This window comes from Eptesicus fuscus, chromosome 17 (assembly GCF_027574615.1).
Source record: "Eptesicus fuscus isolate TK198812 chromosome 17, DD_ASM_mEF_20220401, whole genome shotgun sequence".
Taxonomy (NCBI): Eukaryota; Metazoa; Chordata; class Mammalia; order Chiroptera; family Vespertilionidae; genus Eptesicus; species Eptesicus fuscus.
In genome coordinates this window covers 40,715,557-40,735,077 of record NC_072489.1, presented here as the reverse complement: position 1 = coordinate 40,735,077, position 19,521 = coordinate 40,715,557, and positions in this window count along the sequence as shown.

Sequence of the window (19,521 nt, the reverse complement as noted above, 5' to 3'; positions counted from 1 at the left end):
CACCGGCACCCTGGCTGGGCCACATAAATAGCTGCCCCTGAGCTCACACCCGGCTTCCCTGGGAGGTGAGGCCCAGAGGCCCCCCGCAGGGAGCAGCAGCCTGACCAGCCGGCAGGGCCTGTGTCCCCGCACCCCTCTCCTCCCCCCGCGCCGCCCCGAGAAGCTGCACGTCCCTTTCGAGCCTGAACTGAGGGCACCCTCTCCTCTGCGGCCCCAGCCACAGCCTGGAGGAGCCACGTGTGTGCCTGGCACACTCCTCAGGAGGAGGGAGGGCAACAAAAGCATAAGCCCTGTCCGCCCTCAGGGGAGACAGGCCCATAAACAACTCGTTATGCAGCCAGCAGAATGGAGTAAGGGCTAAATTAAGGTACAAGCTGTGCACTGGGCCTTCCGGACCTCAATTCTTCTTCCCTGCTTTCATTTTTCTTATTACAAAAGCAATTCATATTCATTTTACAAAAAAAAAAAAAAGATGATAGATGCAGATAACAAAAGGAAAACTACGGTGCATTCGCTGTCCAGCCACCCAAGGACAGCCTGCCCATACCTGACGCCGACTTTTAAAACAGTGCAAGGTCAGGCCTCCGAGCTCAGGGTCCAGGCACCCTCAGCCCGCCTCCAACAGTCACTGGAACTATCAAAACGTACAAGAAAGGATAGGAAGCTGTCAAAGCAAGATAATATGGATAGGATGGCACGTTTATGTAAAAAAAAAATCAAAAAACTATATAAATGCCTAGAAAATGTCTGAAAGTCTATAGACCAAAGGGTTAGCACTAGTCAGCCTCAGGGGAAGGAGCAGGATGAAACACACAAAAGAGACTTCTTTTTCTTCTAGAAATTTCTTTAGCTGAACTGTTACAATAAACAGAGACAATTTTTAAAATGACCTTAAAACAAATTGCTCAATAAATAATTTCCAAATTACGGTATTGTATTATCTTGGCACTTAGAATAACCTCATCTTCAAACTAAAGGGAGGCATGGTGGCTGTAGGAGACGGTGTGGCCGTTTTTCCAAAAGTTAAACACAAACTCACCATATGACCCAGCAATTCCACTCCTAGGTTATATGCTCAAAAGAACTGAAAACAGGTACTCACGCAGACACGTGTTCCCGAACGGTCATAACAGCGCCCTCCACAACTGTCCAAAAGGTGGGAACAGCCCACTGTCCAGCTGTGGGCGAAGGGATAAACAAGCCAGTATATGCATACAATCAGAGGCAATTGAGTACTCATTCACATGCTGCAACTCGGATAGGCCTCGAAAATACGTTAAGGGAAAGAAGCCAGTCGCAAAGGTCACCTATTGTATGATCCCTGTCATAAGAAGTGACGGGAATAGGCAAATCCATGGAAAGGGAACACGGATTAGTGGTTGCCCGCGGCTGGGGGAGGGGAGGAAAGGGGAGTGATTACTTAATGGACACAGGTGTTCTTGGAGGGAGAGAAATTTTGAAACTAGAGAAGGGTGGTGGTTACACAGCATTGTGACTGCACTAAATGCCACTGAATTGTATGCTTTAAAACGCTCAATTGTGTTATGTGAATTTCACCTCAATTTAAAACACACACACACCAATGAAACATTTAAGAACCCCAGTCTCACCGTGCCCTCACCCGGACCCTGCTCTCCCACCAGCACCGCCTGAGGGTCATGAAGGAGAACCCTTTCCCTGCCCCTGCCCCTGGCAATGCAGAGCCACAGGCTCCCAGGCCATGATGAGGCGGAGGAGGGTGTGAGGGATGAACAAATGTCGCTGAGGGAGAGAGGGGACAGCAGGGTCAGGAGTGGGAGGTCAGAGAGAGGCATCACATGTCAGCATTTTATGTAAAACTGTCTCGCCCCAGAACCTTGGGACCGCCACCAGAGGTCAGTACTAGCACCCCATCCTTCAGACAAGGAAACGAGGTTCTCTGTGAATCGGAGGCAGGGCTGAGACTCAGCCTGTGGAGTAGTCGGGGAACAGGGCACAGCCCCAGAGACACCCCCGACCTCCAGCTGGCTGGGTAAGGACCTGGGGATGGAGAAGGGGGGGTGTGAGGGTGGTGCCCTGCCTGGGTGGAAGATGGAGGGGCTTGTCCCACCTCCCCTCCTGTGGAGCTCAGTGTAACCCTCTGCTGGCTGAGACCTTCCCTGTACTTCGTGGGGAGGGTCATGTTTAAGGCTTGGGCTCTGCTCTAGTCTTCATGGGTCTAAACTCTGACTCAGTGGGTTAATGGCTCTGTCGTGTGGGGGCTTCCATTCCCTTAAATGTTAACTGGACATGATGATTTGAGTTCCAGCCAGGTAAGTCTCATAAATGTGAATAGGTTCAAAAACGGTTTAGCGCCCTAACCGGTTTGGCTCAGTGGATAGAGTGTCGGCCTGCGGACTGAAGGGTCCCAGGGTCCCAGGTTCGATTCTGGTCAGGGGCATGTATCTTGGTTGCGGGCACATCCCCAGTGGGGGGTGTGCAGGAGGCAGCTGATCGATGTTTCTCTCCCATCGATGTTTCTAACTCTCTATCCCTCTCCCTTCCTCTCTGTAAAAAAAAAAAAAGGGTTAGCACCATCATAGCCGTACTTTTTTTAGCCAAGCACCTGCTGGGATTACCAGAGTTCCTGGGGCTTGTGGGCAGAGCCTCTCAGTCCAGGCCTGTCTCCTCTGCAGCTGAGGGGAGCCCCCTGGTTCCCGCAGATGCCAGTCAACTTGCCAGGAGGCCGTGAGTGCCGGTCCAGGCACGAGCTCACTGATGTTTCTGGGCCCCACCTACTCTGGCCAGCCCCTACTCTGCCTTTCCTTGAAGCCGCTGTGTGTGGCATTTTCTTTTTCTCTTGAGAACCAAATAGTTCAAACCCAGATGCCTGGCTCTTTATAAGGATTCAGACAGTCTAATTTCTAATAATTAAGGTCTAATGACACCTGTACCAGGTTTTACAGTCTACAAAGCACTTTTCCAGATATTATCTCACTTGGTTCTTACCAAAACCCAATGAGGCAAAGACCACGGTTTCCTATATTATAGGTACAGATTAGCTATAGATATGCAGATATAGATCACCCAGGTAAAGTGCTTTGTTCTAAAATCTACTTTGTCTGATATTAATGCAGCCATTCCAGCTTTATTTTGAGTAGTGTTAGCATGGTATATGTTTTCCATCCTTTGACCTTTAATATATATGTGTCTTTATATTTAAAGTAGGTTTCTTGAAAACAACAAAAATGGGAAGACAACTTATGAATATTTGCAAACCAGGTATCTGATAAGGGGTTAATATCCAAAATACATGACAATCTCTAAATTATCTTTAGATCATTTACGTTTAATGTGATTATTGATATGGTGAGGCTTGAGTCTCTCATCTTGCTATTTGTTTCCTATTTGTTCCATCTGTTTTTATTCCCACTTCTCACCTTCTTTTAGATTATTTATGATGATTCAATTTGTATCTCCTTCGTTGGCTCTAAGCTTTTGCCATTTGAGTGGTTGCTTTAGCATTTATAACATACTAGAGGTCTGATGCACAAAGATTTGTGCAAGAATGGGCCTTCCTTCCCCTGGCTGCCGGTACCGCCTTCACTCCGGCTGGAGCCGCCTTTCCGCCTTTCCACACTGCCCAGAGGCCCAGAGCAGCTGGGGCGGTATGGAATGCCTGCGTCCCGCCCCACAACCAGCCGCTCAATGCCTGCGTATGCAAATTAACCCACCACTTTTGTTGTGTTAATTTACATACTCACTCCTGATTGGCTGGTGGGCATCACAAAGGTACGGACGATTTGCAGCTTACTCTCTTATTAGTGTAGATACCTTAACTTATCACTTGAATCTACCCTCAAGTGATATTGTACCACTTCACATCAAGTATGAGAACCTTACAGTAGTATACTTCCATTTCTCCCCTCCTGGCCTTACCCCCCTCTCCCTGTGCCATGACCTAGAAACTCTCATAGGCAGTAAGCAGAGATGATCAATGATCTGGGGTCACTAAACTTTGTGGCCTAACGTCCAGTGTCTTGAAAACCATAGTTTCATCTATTTGGTCAGTTTGTTTGTTTTTAATTGTTTCAGGTGAAAGCATAAATCCAGTCCCTGTTACTCCCTGCTGGACAGAAGCAGAAGTCCCCAGTGTGTTTGTGAGGACACCAGGACTCAGGGGCTCAGCCCCTTGCCCGAGGTGAGGAGACAGTAAGTGGCCAGACAGGAGTCCAAACAGGCAGGTCTCCCCACACGAGACCTGGTGTTCTCTCCCTGCCCGCTGCTCCTGCAGGAGCCGCCCTGGAACAGCAGAAGGAGCTGGCGGCAGAACCCAGTGCACTTCTGCCACCGCTGCAAAAGCTGCTCACCGCGCTGCCGCGGGGTGGGGGCCAGCGTGATCATTCCTCTGCATACGGTTACCTATTAAATAGCAACTTTCAGCATCTTCCAAGCCTCACCTCAATTGCTCCCTCCGCATCTCCAGAAGCCTCTGTGACAGGTTCCTGGGCCTTTACTAGTATGTCTGTCTGCCCGGAAGGGAGGGTCTGCCCGGATGCTGGGACCAGGGCCCCACAAAATCACTCAGTAATCCAAAATATGATGTGACTGACAGGCTCCCCCACTTCCCTCCCGTGAGTATTTTCTGGTTGAATCCAATGACGTAGTTAGTAGAACTGCAGCAACTCTGGGGTGCACATGTGTGAATGTGGGTGTTGATTTGGAAGCGGGGAGGCGGGGGGGAGGGAACTCTTTTTAATCACACTATGCAACTTGCTTTAGGTTCTGGAATCTATTTAGCTTAAAGGAGACGGGGAGAGAAACTGGTACTTTCTTTAAAATCACTTGGGGCCACTGGCTCAGGCCAGTCTCCAACCAGAACCTGATGCGAGAGGAGAAACTAGAATAACCTTTACTCCTACCCTCCTCTGTCCTGCGGGCCGAGAGGAGCTGGGAGCTCAATTTTTTGCAAAGCCATCTTCTCCACCAGCCGACCCCAGAAATGCTTTGTTTGAAAAATTAGTCTGAAAACAACGGTACTGACTTTCATTCCTACCCTGGCTTGTGACATTCACCTGTCACATGTCAATTTCATGCATGGCTCTGCTATCTCACAGCCTCCGCATAGAGGACACCGTCAGAGTGGCCAAGACTCGGGCTCCTCGTCTGTAAACTGAGCCTGGGAGCATTCACCTCCCAGGATTGGTTGTTATATGACAAACAAGATGCACCTGGCGCAGACTGGCGCTTGAATCTAGGCAGTGATGGCGAACCTATGACACGCGTGTCAGCACTGACACGCGTAGCCATTTCTGATGACACGCGGCCGCATGCCGAGGATGAAACATTGGCTGCTCCTGAGGATGAAACATTTGCGAAATAATGTTTTTTCCTCAAAGTGACACCCTACCCGAGTTATGCTCAGTTTTTTGGCGAAGTTTGACACACCCAGCTCAAAAGGTTGCCCATCACTGATCTAGGCTTTCTTTCCACGCTCCTCCTCCGCCATCCGCTGTGGGCTAGGTTTCCTTGTATTGCCCGTGGAAGTCCGCATCGTGCGTGGTAGTCAGAAAACCACTGAGAGGAAATCCGGTAAACAGCACCTGCCCTGCACAGTCTGGATCAGAGGTTCTCACATTTTGCCGCACACTAGGATCCCCTGGGGAGCTTTTAAAAACCCCAAAAGCAGGCTGCCTCCCAGGTCAATTAAGAAACTCTGGGCGTGGGGCCTAGACGGCAGGATTTTGTAAAGCTTCTCGGGTTTTCCCATGTTCAGCAAAGGCTGAGAACCAGCGGTCTCGTCCTGGAGAAAAGAACGCTCTCGCCCAGCCAGCATGGCTCAGTTGTTGAGCGTCGACCTATGAACCAGGAGGTCACAGTTGGATTCTGGCCAGGGCACATGCCTGGGTTGTGGGCTCGAATCCCAGTGGGGGGTCAGGCAGGAGGCAGCCAATCAATGATTCTCTCTCATCATTGATGTTCCTCTCTCTCTTTTCCTCTCGCTTCCTCTCTGAAATCAATAAAAATACATTTTAAAGAAAAAGAATGCCCTCGATGCCTCACCCTCCCCGCCTTTGCTTGCAATCCTGGCACATCTCACAGAGTCCCTAGGGCCGTGGTCGGCAAACTGCGGCTCGCGAGCCACATGCGGCTCTTTGGCCCCTTGAGTGTGGCTCTTCCACAAAATACCACGGCCTGGGCGAGTCTGTTTTTGAAGAAGTGGCGTTAGAAGAAGTTTAAGTTTAAAAAATTTGGCTCTCAAAAGAAATTTCAATCGTTGTACTGTTAATATTTGGCTCTGTTGACTAATGAGTTTGCCGACCACTGCCCTAGGGGAAGGCATGTGAGAGGACATTTAAGGCGGCTCTCACTCAGATTCTTTGGGGTGGCCTCACAGTTTGCTCCCCAGGCTCCTCTCTCAGCAGGCACTCACACTCAAGGTCGCTCCCCTTTACTTGCAAGACCCTGAGAAGAGTGCTCCCTTCTCACTCCCCACAGCCTAGCCGCTGCCCTGGCCACCCCAGCAGACACATCCCACCACCACAGTGGAAGGCTCCAGAGGGAAAAGCAGGCCAGGGCCCTTACTCTGACCCCAACTCAGGAAAGCAGCTTCTCCTTGAACAAACCACCAAATCCTCTCCTTCCCTGCACAGGGCCATGGTCCGGCCCCCTGGCCAGAGCCCAGCAGCTGTCAGGCCACCTGACTGAGAGGGTGAAGGGGAGACAAGGTGGCCCTTACCTGCCCGCCAGCCATTGTCCCACTCCTTGGAGTTGGCCCCCTGCCCAGGGGACAGTTCAGAGATTCAGGGAAATGACAAGGCTTGGCAAAGGCAAGCGTGACCTTTCCTCCAGGTGCAGGGGCGGGCAGGGAGGCTGGAGAAGATGTTTTTCGTGCCCTTAGCGTTGTGAGGGCCTCAGCTGTGCCCAGAAGGGGGGTGTTCACAGCAAGTCCCCCTAGGCAGGCTGGAAGATGGAGGGGGTCCCCAGCCTTGCCCCAGAAGCCATGCTTCGTGTCTGACCTCACTGCCCTCTAAGCCCCGGCCTCCTCCTCTTTGTGGTGCTGGAATTTGGATGACCTCAGCAATTACCTGGGTTTGCCCAGATTCCGCAGTAGGTCAGCATTTTGAACAGTATGGGACTCGGATCCAGGTGGCCCATACTGAGAACCTCTCCCATGTGCCTAAGTGGGTCACCTCAGCATCTACTCTCCCGCTCATCCCCCCACCCCAGCACAGCTGTGAACCGTCTCTCAGGAAAGGGTATGATGAGCTCAGCCACCCTGAGGAGAGGAACTGAGAAGACTGGAGGGGAACACACTCCAACCGGAGATCAAGACCACGGCCCTCCTCTGCGAAGCTGCCTGATTCCTCCCATCCGAACTAGCTCAGTGTCTGCAGGGGCCAGGCGGGGAAATGAAGACCAGGCACGATGCCACAAGGAGTGGTGCAGTGGCAAAAGCCATCAGAGCCTCACAGCAGCCCAGGAAGTGGGAGGAGAGGCCCATCTGGGGGCCGCTGGAGGTATCCACATGTCCCGGGACATCTCCTGCTAAAGGAGGAATATCTGAGGGTTCTGCCCCTCTCAAGGGACAAGAGCAGACTGTCGTGGGTGATGTGCCAGAGGAAGAAGCTCTGCCCATCAGAGGGAGTGGCTGATAGGCTGCCTGAAACTGGTCAGAAAAAGAGAAATAGAAGTAAAGGTTGCGAGGGGACAGTGTGAGGTTCAGGGTATATAACGCCACTTCACATGAAGTTCAAGAACAGTTTATGAGTGGTGTGAGGACAAGTTGGGTCAATGGCCCAACTGAATCCAACAGAGTGGGGCCAGAGCAGAGGGACTGTGGGGTAGTGATGGGCAGGGGGACGAGAAAGCCTCCTGGGGTGATGGAAATGTTATATATCCTGATCTGGATGGTATGTACACAGGAGTATATATATGGAAAAACACTACACAGCACACATAAAAATGTGTGGCCTTCGCTGTATATAAATTTTACCTCAACAACAAAAGAAAACAATAGTAATGGAAGAACAGAGGGGGAAGGCCTCTCACTGATACCCACAAATCTAGAAGCTGGAGACCTGGTACCAGCTCTTAGGAAAAGCTTAAAAAGAGGCAGAAAGGCCAATGAGCTGTCCTCCCCAAATGAGCCATGGAACTGATTCCTAACAAAGTTAGCCAGCCAGCAGGTGGCCAAGTTCAAATGCAAATTCATAATTGAAAATGTGCTCAGGAAAGAACGCTTGAAAGCAAGACAGACATACCCATGGCACCGCAGAGCTCTGCAGACTTCTCCCTTTCAAGTCCTTTGGCCTCATCACCCCAGTTCATCCTGAGGGCAACCTCCGGGGGTGGCTACTCTGTCTCCCATTTAGATGGGCTAGGCAGAGACCCAGGGAACTTCAAGGACTTGAACTCCCGGCCGTGCCAGGACTCAAATCTCAGCGTCCAGCTACAGAGTCTGTGCCCATCAGAAGAAACCATGCCGCTCCGAGGAAAGCAATGCCAACATGTGGAATTCTTTGTCTAGAACAACAGCCAATTTTAGAGACAGTCATTTTCCCCGAATTTGATTTGGGAATAACTTGGTGTGGGAACTAGTGGTCAGCCTTCTTTCAGAAGAATCTCGAGTCAGCAACCTGTGAGGCGTGTCAAGGGGAGGGCTGTCTCAGCCTCACCATCTGTGTCCTGCAGACCACGCAGAGAGTGCAACTCTGGGGTTTGTTGAAAGAGGACATCTCTTCCTTTTGACAGATTTTATAACCTCAAAGAGGACATCAACAGCTACAAAGGAGGCTGGGACCAGGCCGGGGTGTGCCACGCCTTTGCCAGACCATCAGGTCTCCTCACACAGGCCTGGAGTGGATCCGATAACGTGAGCCAGTAGGCTGACGGTGACCCGGGAATTAGAAAGACTGTGGTAGACACTGTTAGCACCTACCCTACAGCCATCACTCCCACTGCCTCTCTACAGACCCAGACTTTGTTGTAGCCCCAGGAGATGAATCCCGACTGGGCTAGGGCCAACACAGTCATCTCATTTGGTTTCCCCAGAGTCGCACTTTCCCAGTTTCCTTTGTAATCACCATTCAGGTCTAGCAACAAGACATAAAGACAAATCTGATTAAAGGATTCTTGCTTCCTGTTTAAAAAAAAAAAAAAAAAAAGACAGACACTTTAATGGAAGAAACTACCCCTTCCTCCTCCTTCCTGCCTTGAATGTGGTCGTGCGAGGAGGACATGATGGCTGGAGCTGTGGCAGCTATCTTGTCATCAAAAGGCAATAAGCTTAAGAAAAGCAAGCACAGTGAGGATTGCCAAGCAGAGAGATCAAAAGGAGCCTTGTTGACATTTTTGAGTTGTTCATCAACTCTGGATCTGACTTCTTACTGTGATGATTCAGTGTCATGATGGTTTAAGCCACTGTCTGCTTGCGTTTTCTGTTACATGTATCCTATCTGACACAAAGGACAGGGGCAGATAGGCACGGGTTGCAGGATTCAAGTCACATGAATGAGACCAGATGAGAAGCAGGGACAGGCCAGTCAAAGACCTGGAGGTTGGCAGGAGGCATCATCTGGCCAAGGGGTGATTTCTCAGCATTTCCTGGGCTATCTGGCCTACCAACAGGAGGCTGAACCTGCTATGCCCACCGCTGTGACACTATTCCAGGTGTCTCTCACCCATGATTACCCAAAGCTGACTCGAAAAGAATTGCTGCCCTTCATAGCCACAGAGTTACAGGGATCTGAGGCTCTGACATATTGTGACCTTGGACCAAGGAGAGAAGCTAACCTGCTGGGCAATGAGTTCTCTTTTTCAAGTCAGCCCAAGACTAAAAACATAGCTAGTCATTGCCAATGCAGCCCACGCGTTCATCAATAGGGCAGCTGTGGAAGTTCTCTGTATTCTTTCCTGACGGTACGTTAGTGTAGACTTTTCGTATTATAATGACCTGTTCAGTCAGGAAGTCAGCTGCAAAACCCTCATGAATTAAAGATCAGACCCGAGGCCCCAGGTGCATCTCTGGCTGTGCAGGCTCCAGCAGCCGCACTCCTCTGTGGTCAGGGGTGCTCCGGGGGCGGAGTTGGAGGCTTGCAGCAGCAGCCTGGAACCAATGTCTCAGCAGGGAGGTTTATCCTCAGAGCGTCCAACTGGGGCAGGTCAGAATGGGCAACTCAAGATCTATAAGACAAGGGAGTCCACATTCGGGGCCAGAAAAAAAAGCCATGAAGCTGGGGACCAGTTCAGATCTATACGAAGGGGAAATCTGCTGCAGGGGCAGAGCGGAGCCTTGAAACCCAGAGCCACGTAGAACAAGGCCATAGCACCAGCAAGAAGAAATAGAAGCACCCCTGGGAAAAGACCTGCTTTGCCAGTGAGTCTCTTCAACACATGTGCCGCAGACACGCCGAGACATGCAGCGGGAAGAAAATACCTTAGCTCAGCGGTCGGCAAACTCATTAGTCGACAGAGCCAAATATCAACAGTACAACGATTGAAATTTCTTTTGAGAGCCAAACTTTTTAAAACTTAAACTTCTTCTAACGCCACTTCCTCAAAATAGACTCGCCCAGGCCGTGGTATTTTGTGGAAGAGCCACACTCAAGGGGCCAAAGAGCCGCGTGTGACTCGCGAGCCGCAGTTTGCCGACCACGGCCTTAGCTGGTTGAGGACAGGTGGCCGGGATGTGGCTGCATCCAGGGTGCTCCCAGCACTTCCTGCCTCGGGAATAATCAGCACAAAGGTTTTGAGAGCTTGCCATGTGCCAGACACCACGCTAAATGTCTTTTCAAATCTTCACAAAACCCCAAGGATGTAGGCTTTACCATCATCCCTACTCAACAAAGGAGAAACTGAGGCCCAGAGAGGTGAGGCTGGTTTCCCCAAGCCTCACTGCTGGTAAGTGGTAGAGGTAGGTTTCAAAGCCCAAGCTCTGAATCACATCTGTAACCTCACGTCTCCCCACAAGCGGCAGCTCCCACTGAGCACGCCCTTCTCTCCCACCTCCTGGTGGCCGTGCCAGTGGGGTTGGTGCTGAGTTATCCATTGCTGCCATGTGACTTCATGAGACCCGGTGGGCTCCTTGTCTCCCCAGCAGCACTGTACACTCTTCAGGGACCACAACAACTAGGAGTGCCATGAGCTGCCAGTTAACAGAGGTCCCCGCTCAAAGCAGCTCCCGTAATAAGAACACAGCACAGCCATGCACTGCGTAACGACTTTTCACTTACCATGGACCACATACTAGATAACAGGTCCCATGCGGTTATAATGGCGCTGAAGAACTGCTATTGCCTAGTGAGGTAGCCGTCACAGTCATTCATGAGGTTGTTAGTGCAACGTGTCATCACCTGTTTGTGGTGATGCTGGCCTTGCTTTCTCCCACCTTCATGTCCTCTTCCTTCTGTTCCCTCCTTCCTTCCAAATGTATAAGAGAAACGGAAAACTATCATTCTTGGGAGCATTCGAGGTCTCGCCTCCTGGCAATGTCACCAGTTTGGCTCAAATAATCTCTTGGAAAAATTCTCTACAGGTTGGGCTGTTTTGACACACTGGGTCCTTCTTAGGGGGGTTGATCTGTTCTCTGAAGGTGGGGATTTTAGGGGAGGTCTCAGGGGAGGATTTCAATAGAATATTCATCAGCTCTCCGGGTGTCCTTTCAGGGTTATGGTCTCCACGGATTGGTGGGCACCAGGGCAGGGGTCATCAGTCATTGCAGCTGGTCCTGATGCCAGCCATGGAGCCCCCCTCCACCACCACCCCCATCCCCCCCGCCATTTCCCGCCCCCTCCCACTTTGCTGCTTTTCTGGGCCTGGAGCTGAAACACAACTGAGGCCTGGATGTTATCTCTAGTTTGACCAAAACTCTTGTCTCTGTGGTCCACAACCCGGAGGCTTTGTTCCTAAGATGATTTGATGCAGATCAGAACCTCATTGTCCTGAGGGCTTAAGGCGTAAGGGAGTGGCCGCGCAAAGGCTGTGTGGGCGTTTCATTTACCCACACCATACAGGGAGAATAGGCCACAAAATATGCCCCGTAAAGGTTAACGTTAATCCCTAAGGTTTTCCCCACCATTTCCCCATGCTAGCAGTTTTCCATGGAAACTGCAAACAGATGTGAGCTCAGCCTCTAGAGACAGCAGCGGGTGTCTCTCCCTTCTTTTGTGAGGAGAGCCGGCCACTTGTCTGTGGAGCGGCTTTAGCGGGTGTCTCTCCCTTCTTTTGTGAGGAGAGCCGGCCACTTGTCTGTGGAGCGGCTTTTCTCGCTTATCCTCTCTGCTCAGTCAACTTGCTTCCACTTTACCTTCTCCTCTGGCTTGCATCTTGAATTCTTTCCTGCTCCAAGGCAAGAACCCTCCTGGCTCAGGGCCCGCGTCTCCCTTCGGGACTTGTCCCACCTAGCCAGGGTCACAGAATTACTTGGCGTAGGAAAAACCACCACACGTTTGAAGACCAGAAGTGTCAGGGGTGAAGGATTGAGAGCGGAGTGTTAAGAGTGGAAACAGAGAGCCTTTCTCTTTCCGTCCCCTTACACACTCGTCTCCTGACGCCTCATTGGCCCGTGTTGCATCACATGCCGGTCGTAAGGCAACCACTAGCAAGGGGGTCAGCATTATCATAATTAGTTTAGACCTGCCCTGAGTGCGCCTGAGGATCACCTGCCGCCGTCCCTCCCCCCACCCCCATGCACCCCTTGAGAGTGAGTTCATTGGTCTGGAGTGCCTCTCCTCATAGCATAGTTTTAAAGCTTCCCTGGGTGAAGCTAATGTGCAATCAGGGGCGAGAGGCTTGAAGTCATTGACCGTGGGCCTTGGTTAATGGGGAAGGGATCATGACGCACGTGGCCAAGGAGAGAAGCTAACCTGCTGGGTTACCCAACACCTGGACAAAATCTGAGTCAGTCTGTAGGGAAGGGGTTTGACTGTGAGAGGACAGCCATAGGATCCGACATAGGGACCCTCTTCTTATTATGTGATCCGTGCTCAACAAACGCTGGTGGTAATCGAATGGTACCAGCCACTCCCAAGGTGGTTTGAAACCTCCCCCAGCAACAGCAAGTTCAGTTATAGTATTTCAAGTTGGTAAATGTACTCCCTTTGATATAAAGTGAGTATGTTTGTCCATAAATATATGTGTCTCTATATATTTCATATTGGGTAGGAATAGTGTCAAGTTTTAAGAATAACATCAATAATAGTATTAACCAATGTTTCTTTTGGCTGCTCACTATGTGTCTGCCAGTCCCTGTGTTAAGCGGCAGAGGTTCTGGTGTAGGCATGATTATTATGTGGGAAGGCAGGATTTGGCATAGCAATTAAGAATACAGGCTCTCTGTCCGGCCGGTATGGCTCAGTGGTTGAGCGTTGACCCATGAACCATAAGGTCACGGTTCACTTGCCAGTCAGGGAACATGCCCGGGTTGCAAGCTCGATCCCCAGTGTGGGGAGTGCAGGAGGCAGCCAATTGATGGTTCTCTCTCATCATTGATGTTTTTTATCTCCTCTCCCACTCCTTTCCTCTCTCTGAAATCAATAAAAATATCTTTTTTTAATTAAAAATAAAGGTAAGATAAAATTATTAAAAAAAAAAAAAAAGGAATACAGACCCAGAGGTCATATCCCAACTCTACCACTTGATGTGGTGTGATCTAGGTAAGCCCTGAACTTCTCTAGGCCTCTGTTTCTCCATCTGTGAACAACTCAGCTCTGGCTTTGGGGTTCTAGCCAACCTCAGTTTCAAATCCAGCGCTGGCACAAACTAGTGTAACATTAGGAAAGTGTCTTTCCCTCTTTGGGCCTATATTTCCTCGTTTGTAAAACGGAGATAATAAAGCCAACCTTATCGGATTGTTGGGAGGATTCGATGAAGATACAGAGTCAGCATTCGGGAGAGCACAGTGAATAGAGATCATAATAGATAAAGACTGGTCAAAACCTCTCGGATCCCGATATGACAGCAGCCTTTAGACGTCCGAAGGACAGCCGCTGGGAAGAAGCACTGGGCTGGCTTGGCGTCACTCCAGGGGCAGGACCGAGCCCTCGGGCGTAAATCCCAGGGAAAGACAGGAAGCTGTAAGTAAGATTCACCCTCTGCACCAGCCTCCTGGTAGTGAGGCACCAGCAGGCGGAGGCCAGAGCCAAGGTGCCACTCTCTCTGGGTGCTAAGTGCATGAAATCCGATCAAGGAAACTCACCCCAGCTCCCCCAAATGTGAACGAGTTTCTGTTCCACACAGCAGTCCTCCAACTTTTACACCCATCAGAATTACTGGGGAGCCGGGCATGTCCAAAAAGCTGACTCCGGGCCCCACTCTCGGAGATTCAGACTCAGTAGATCTGAGGTGGCGTCTGCATTTACTGTCAACAGGATGACGCAGGCTCACAGGGTCCAAGGACCAAACTGAGGACACCTGGTCCAGTTGGCACCGGCTGCTGTTTCACAGCCCCCAGTGTTGGAGCGGAGCCCCCAGTCAGAAACACTGCATACAAAGAACCACTCTGAGCTGAGAAAGACGGCCCAGGGACCCATCCCAGCCCTTGGAGATGCCCAGAGAGAGAACAAAGCAGGTGCTAATGAAGTCTGGTCCTAAATCAGGAGGTGTGGCATGCAGGCACTAGGAAAGAGAGAAGTTATTCAGTGCGATCACCAGAAAAGTCAGGGATGAGACAGCGCGTCAGGGTGCCCTCCAGCAGGCTCCCGCACAGCCAGCCCTTGAACAGAGCCTTGGGGTAGACCATAACCCGGTGGATGAGTGGCAGGACACAGCTGTAGAGGGCGCCCCTCACCTTGAAATCCGTGTGAACGGCTCCCCCTAGGTTGCTCACTACTGGGGTCCCTGGCATGCCAAACTCCTCGGCACAGAATGCAAAGCTCCTCCGTGGGCTCAGCCCACCCTACAGGCGCCTTTTCCCCTGAGGGACCCCTCCTGGAGCTGGGTTATTTGCAAGAAACTGGGAAGTCTGTTCCCCAACCCTGCCCCTGTGTGCCTTGATGAGTCCCACTCAGCAGGCAAGAGCCCAGCAAATGTCTCTTCTCAAGTGAAGCCTTTTCCAGCGTCCTGGACACACATGCACCTCGATCTGTCCTTCACCTCTGCCCCTCCCCACCCACCCCTTTCCACCCCCTCTCCACACTGCCCTGTGCAGCACTAAGCATACTCCCACGTAACCTCACGAGGGCAGTGGTCTTTTTCTGGTTTGCTCACTGGTGTGTCCCAAGTGCCTAGGACAGCGCCCAGCGTATAGATAGGAGATGCTGAATAAGCTTTTGTTGAATGAATGAATGAATGAATGAATGAATGAATGAACCAACTTTGCAAAACAGAAGCTGCCGGCCACTTCCACCAGGTGAGCCAGCAAATCACGTTGGGACCAATGTTCTCAGCAGGGAGAAGGGGAAGGCTCCCGGGAACCCCTCTGGCAGAGGTGAAGCGAGCAGACATTCATCGCCCAGGACTTCTGGGCCTGACCAAGACCATCGGTCCCAGTCTCCCTTGGTTCGCAGCAGGGACTACTGAGGAGCAGAGGGGTGAATTTGCAAAGGATCTAAAACGTCTCCCGCCCAAGCCCTGCCGCCTCCAAGAGGGATGTGGTGAGAAGCTCCTCAGTGAAGAGATTTGATATTGGCCAAGATCCGCTTGCTGGAAATCACACCACAGGCACCAAAAGGGGGGCAGGTGCCCGCCCGGAGGCTCGTCCTAATTCTGGGCCCTGAAGCCTCAACAAAGAGGCACAGCTTGGGGCCAAGGCTGATGCCCTCTTACAACCCAACCCCTTAAGCACTGAGTGAGAACCAACTGAAAGAATTAGAACTTCAGCCCTAGCCAGTGTGGCTCAGTGGGTAGACCATCGGCCCTCGGACTGAAGGGTCCCAGGTTCGATTCCAGTCAAGAGCACGTACCTCAGCTGCAGGTTCCCCGGCCCTGGTCGGGGTGCGTGCAGGAGGTAACCAATCGATGTGCCTCTCTCACATCAATGCATCTCTCTGTCTCTCCCTCTCCCTTCCACTCTCTCTAAAAATCAATGGGAAAATATCCTCAGGTGAGGATTAACAACAACAACAAAACACCAAAAATTAGAACTTCAAGAGCCCTGCAACCTGCAGGACAGCCAGGCCACAGCGTCCCTGCTCCAGCGGGTGGGGACGCACAGGACCATCTGGACTGGGGCCAACAGCTCACAGCCTGAAAGCCAGGTGCTCTGAGTGGACAGGTCACCCTCTCCAGACACCGTCCCACTCAGCACTTCACAGCACGACGGAGCCTACTGGACCGAGGAAGCGCCAAGGAGTCTTGGATAATTGAGGAGTAGCGAGGAAGCCTCACTAGGGAGATACCAGCAAATGGATTTAATTTTTTTTTGCATGATTGATTGGAAAAATAAGAGCCATGATTGCATTTTGGCAAGCTGGTAATTTAGCACCCATTCAAACCATTGTTTTACACTATTAACATAACGTATATTAAGGGAGGATGAGGAGAAGCTGATTTTCTCTTATATAACTTGAATACATTTCCTTAGGTTCAAAATAATGGATTTATTGCATGCATTTATTATGGGCAATTTTCTAAACCAGACAGCTTCCCGGGAAGCATAGACACCATTTAAAATTTAGATGCTAAAATAAATCACTTGTTCCTGGTACATAGCACTGCACTGGCATTCACCGGAGTCCCGTCTGAACGCCTGGGGCTGGACCCACAGGGACCTGCCGAGGGCTCAGGGTGGTGGCTGCTGCCTCATGTAACCGGCATATGCTCATGGGGGAGGGGGCACAGAACTTAGCCAGCCGTGTGAGGTGGGTTTCGAATTTTGTTTTGTTTTGTTCCCACTTGAGCACACTTCTTCAGTCTGAGCCAAACCAATTAATTTAGAGTAGAGGTCAGCAAACATTTCCTGTAAAGGGCCAGATAGTAAATATTGTAGGTTTCGCCAACCAAGAGGAAAATTTGAACAACTGTTCTAGCGAAAGGCTATGTGGTCTTTTTTCACATTTACATTGAAAGCTGTGAAAACTGTTCTCAGCTCCCGGGCTGTACAAGACCAGGTGGCGGGCTGGATTTGGTATTGGGCCGTCACCCGCCAACTTCTGATTTAAATTGGGTAGTTACCGAAGGAGTATGCAGACCTGTGTTCCCAGGCCCCAGGTGTACGAGTTATTAAAGTGATGTTTTGGCCCCTTTATCAGGGCAGTTTCATAGCTGATAATTCCTTAAAACAATTCTGAAAATAATGATACTACCTGCTGTTTGTAGAGCCCTTTACAACTTCTTCCTCATCTGAATAAATGCCATCACCGCCCTAGCCAGTTTAGCTCAGTGGATAGAGCGTCAGCCTGCAGATCAAAGGGTCCCGGGTTCGATTCCAGTCAAGGCCAGGTACCTCGGTTGCAGGCTCCTCCCTGGCCGGGGCCCTGGTCGGGGTTCATGCAGGAGGCAACCAATTATGTGTTTCTCTCACATCAATATTTCTCTCTGTCCTTCCCGCTCTCTTCCACTCTCCCTAAAAATCAATGGAAAATATCCTTGGGTGAGGATTAACAAAAATAATAATAATAATAATAATAATAATAATAATAATAAATGCTATCACCACTAAACAAAAAACAAAAAACAAAAAAAAACAGGAATTATTCTTAATTCTGTTCTGTTCACTGTTGTACCTCTGGTCCCTAAGAGATTGGCCAGCACAGAGAGGGGTTCAATCAATCATCATTGATTGAATAATGGATGAACTTACAAATATTTGTCTCATCCCTTATTCAGTTAGTTCTAGCCACTCCCCGATAACATAATCAAGGTAAAAGTGTTTAAAAGCGTTTGCCCGTGAACAAAGGCAGGCCCAGGAGGGCCAAGGGGCTCACCTCTCACCAACGTTATGGAAGTCCAGCGTGTGACCACGGCGTGGACACAGCGGCCAGTCCCACCTCTCCCCTTTCCCCGCTGTGTGCCCTTGAACAAGTCACTGAAGCCCTCACAGCAGTGTCCTCTTTGGAAACGTGACGGATGGTGCTGTCCTCCTAAGACCGCGCGGATTAAAGGAGGGAGCTCGTAAGTAGCACCTGGCGGGATGCCCAGCACACAGGAAGCACGGAAAACAAGTAGCTGTTGTCACTGTTAGCTCACATTCATCATGTATGCGCTGACATCCGCAGTGATAGTGCCGTAATTATTGTTCGCTTAAATGCTATACTAATGGATGCGAGACCCAGCTCCGGTGCTCGGGTCTCAGACCTCAGACCCAGCGCGCCTGCCACAGGCCCCCCTGCCCCCCAGCCACTCTCCTCACTCTCCCCTCCACACCCCAGCACGGCGAGCCGAGGGCAGGCAGGAGCAGGTGCCGTGCCAGGAGGTGAAAGGTGCCCCGCCTGGTGGCTGCTGGCCTTGCTGCGTGCCTTCAGGGCTCAGCCCTGCCTGCTGGCCATCCAGACCCTCTCCACATGCTGAGCAACCTTCCCCGGCAACAGGTGAGCCAGGCCCTGAGCTGCCCGCTAACTCAGGGGAGCCCATTCGTGGGCCCCTGGCAACCTCCCTGCCTATGGCTTGGGCGGCTCCTCCCTCGGGCTCCCGGCACCTGTTCTGAGACGCAGCTGAAGGCAGCGCTGTAACCCTGGATGCAAGCCTTCTGTGTCTGTGCCCAGGAGCAGGTGGCAGAGTGGTTCTCTGAGTTCCTGACCTAGGATGGGCACAGCTGAGGGCAGCCGGCGGCGCAGGTGCCCACTCGTTACAGATGTCAGGTGCCCAGATGGGCTGTGCTTGCTATGTGGCCTCGGCTGGTCCACTCCCCCCTCTCTCTGGGACACGGCTCTCCGGCAAGGAGGGGTGAAGAGCACAAGCTTTGGCCAACCATGGAACTTGGGGGCACTTGCTTAGACTCTAGAAGCCACATAGTACGCATCAGAGGCCCCTGGCCAGGACCAGAGACAGGCAACGCTCCTCCCAGAAAGACCAGGACTGCCTCTCACTGAGTGCCCACGGGATGCCAGGCCCTGTTCTCCATGCCCTAGGGTGTGGAGCAGCCCTGTGACACTGTCATCGCCTCCATTGTGCAGGTGAGGGAACGGACAGGCCAGAAAGGTCTTGTCCAACGTCACACAGTCAGCGTGGGGACCAGGTGTGAATTCAGGCAGCGTGACCCCCAAGCCCCACACTTCCTCCCTCTGCCTCCCTCAGAACCCACACCATGGCCCACCTAGCTGCCACCCCTGGCAGGGACGAGGAGCAGGAGGGGCTGGGCCCAGGTTCTTTGATCAGCCCTGCCAGAGGTAGCATCTGCCGCCCCAAAGGTCAGGCGGGCCCCGCTGATGAGGTCCTGCCAATGGACACGGAGCCACTAATGAGGGCATCATGACAGACGAAGGCTAGCGTGCCAGCTCTAACGCCAGGGGCAGGGGCAGGGGCCTTGGGAAGGGCAGCGGGCCCCTACTGGGACCAGATGTTCTGGGTTCCTGCCTCCCCTACCGCTCATTCCTTGGCAAGTTCTGTCCTGGCTCCTTCCTTCCCTCTGCCCCTTCCCTTCTCTGACCGCCTGCAGGCCATGGCCTTGACTCTAAGCTACGTAAG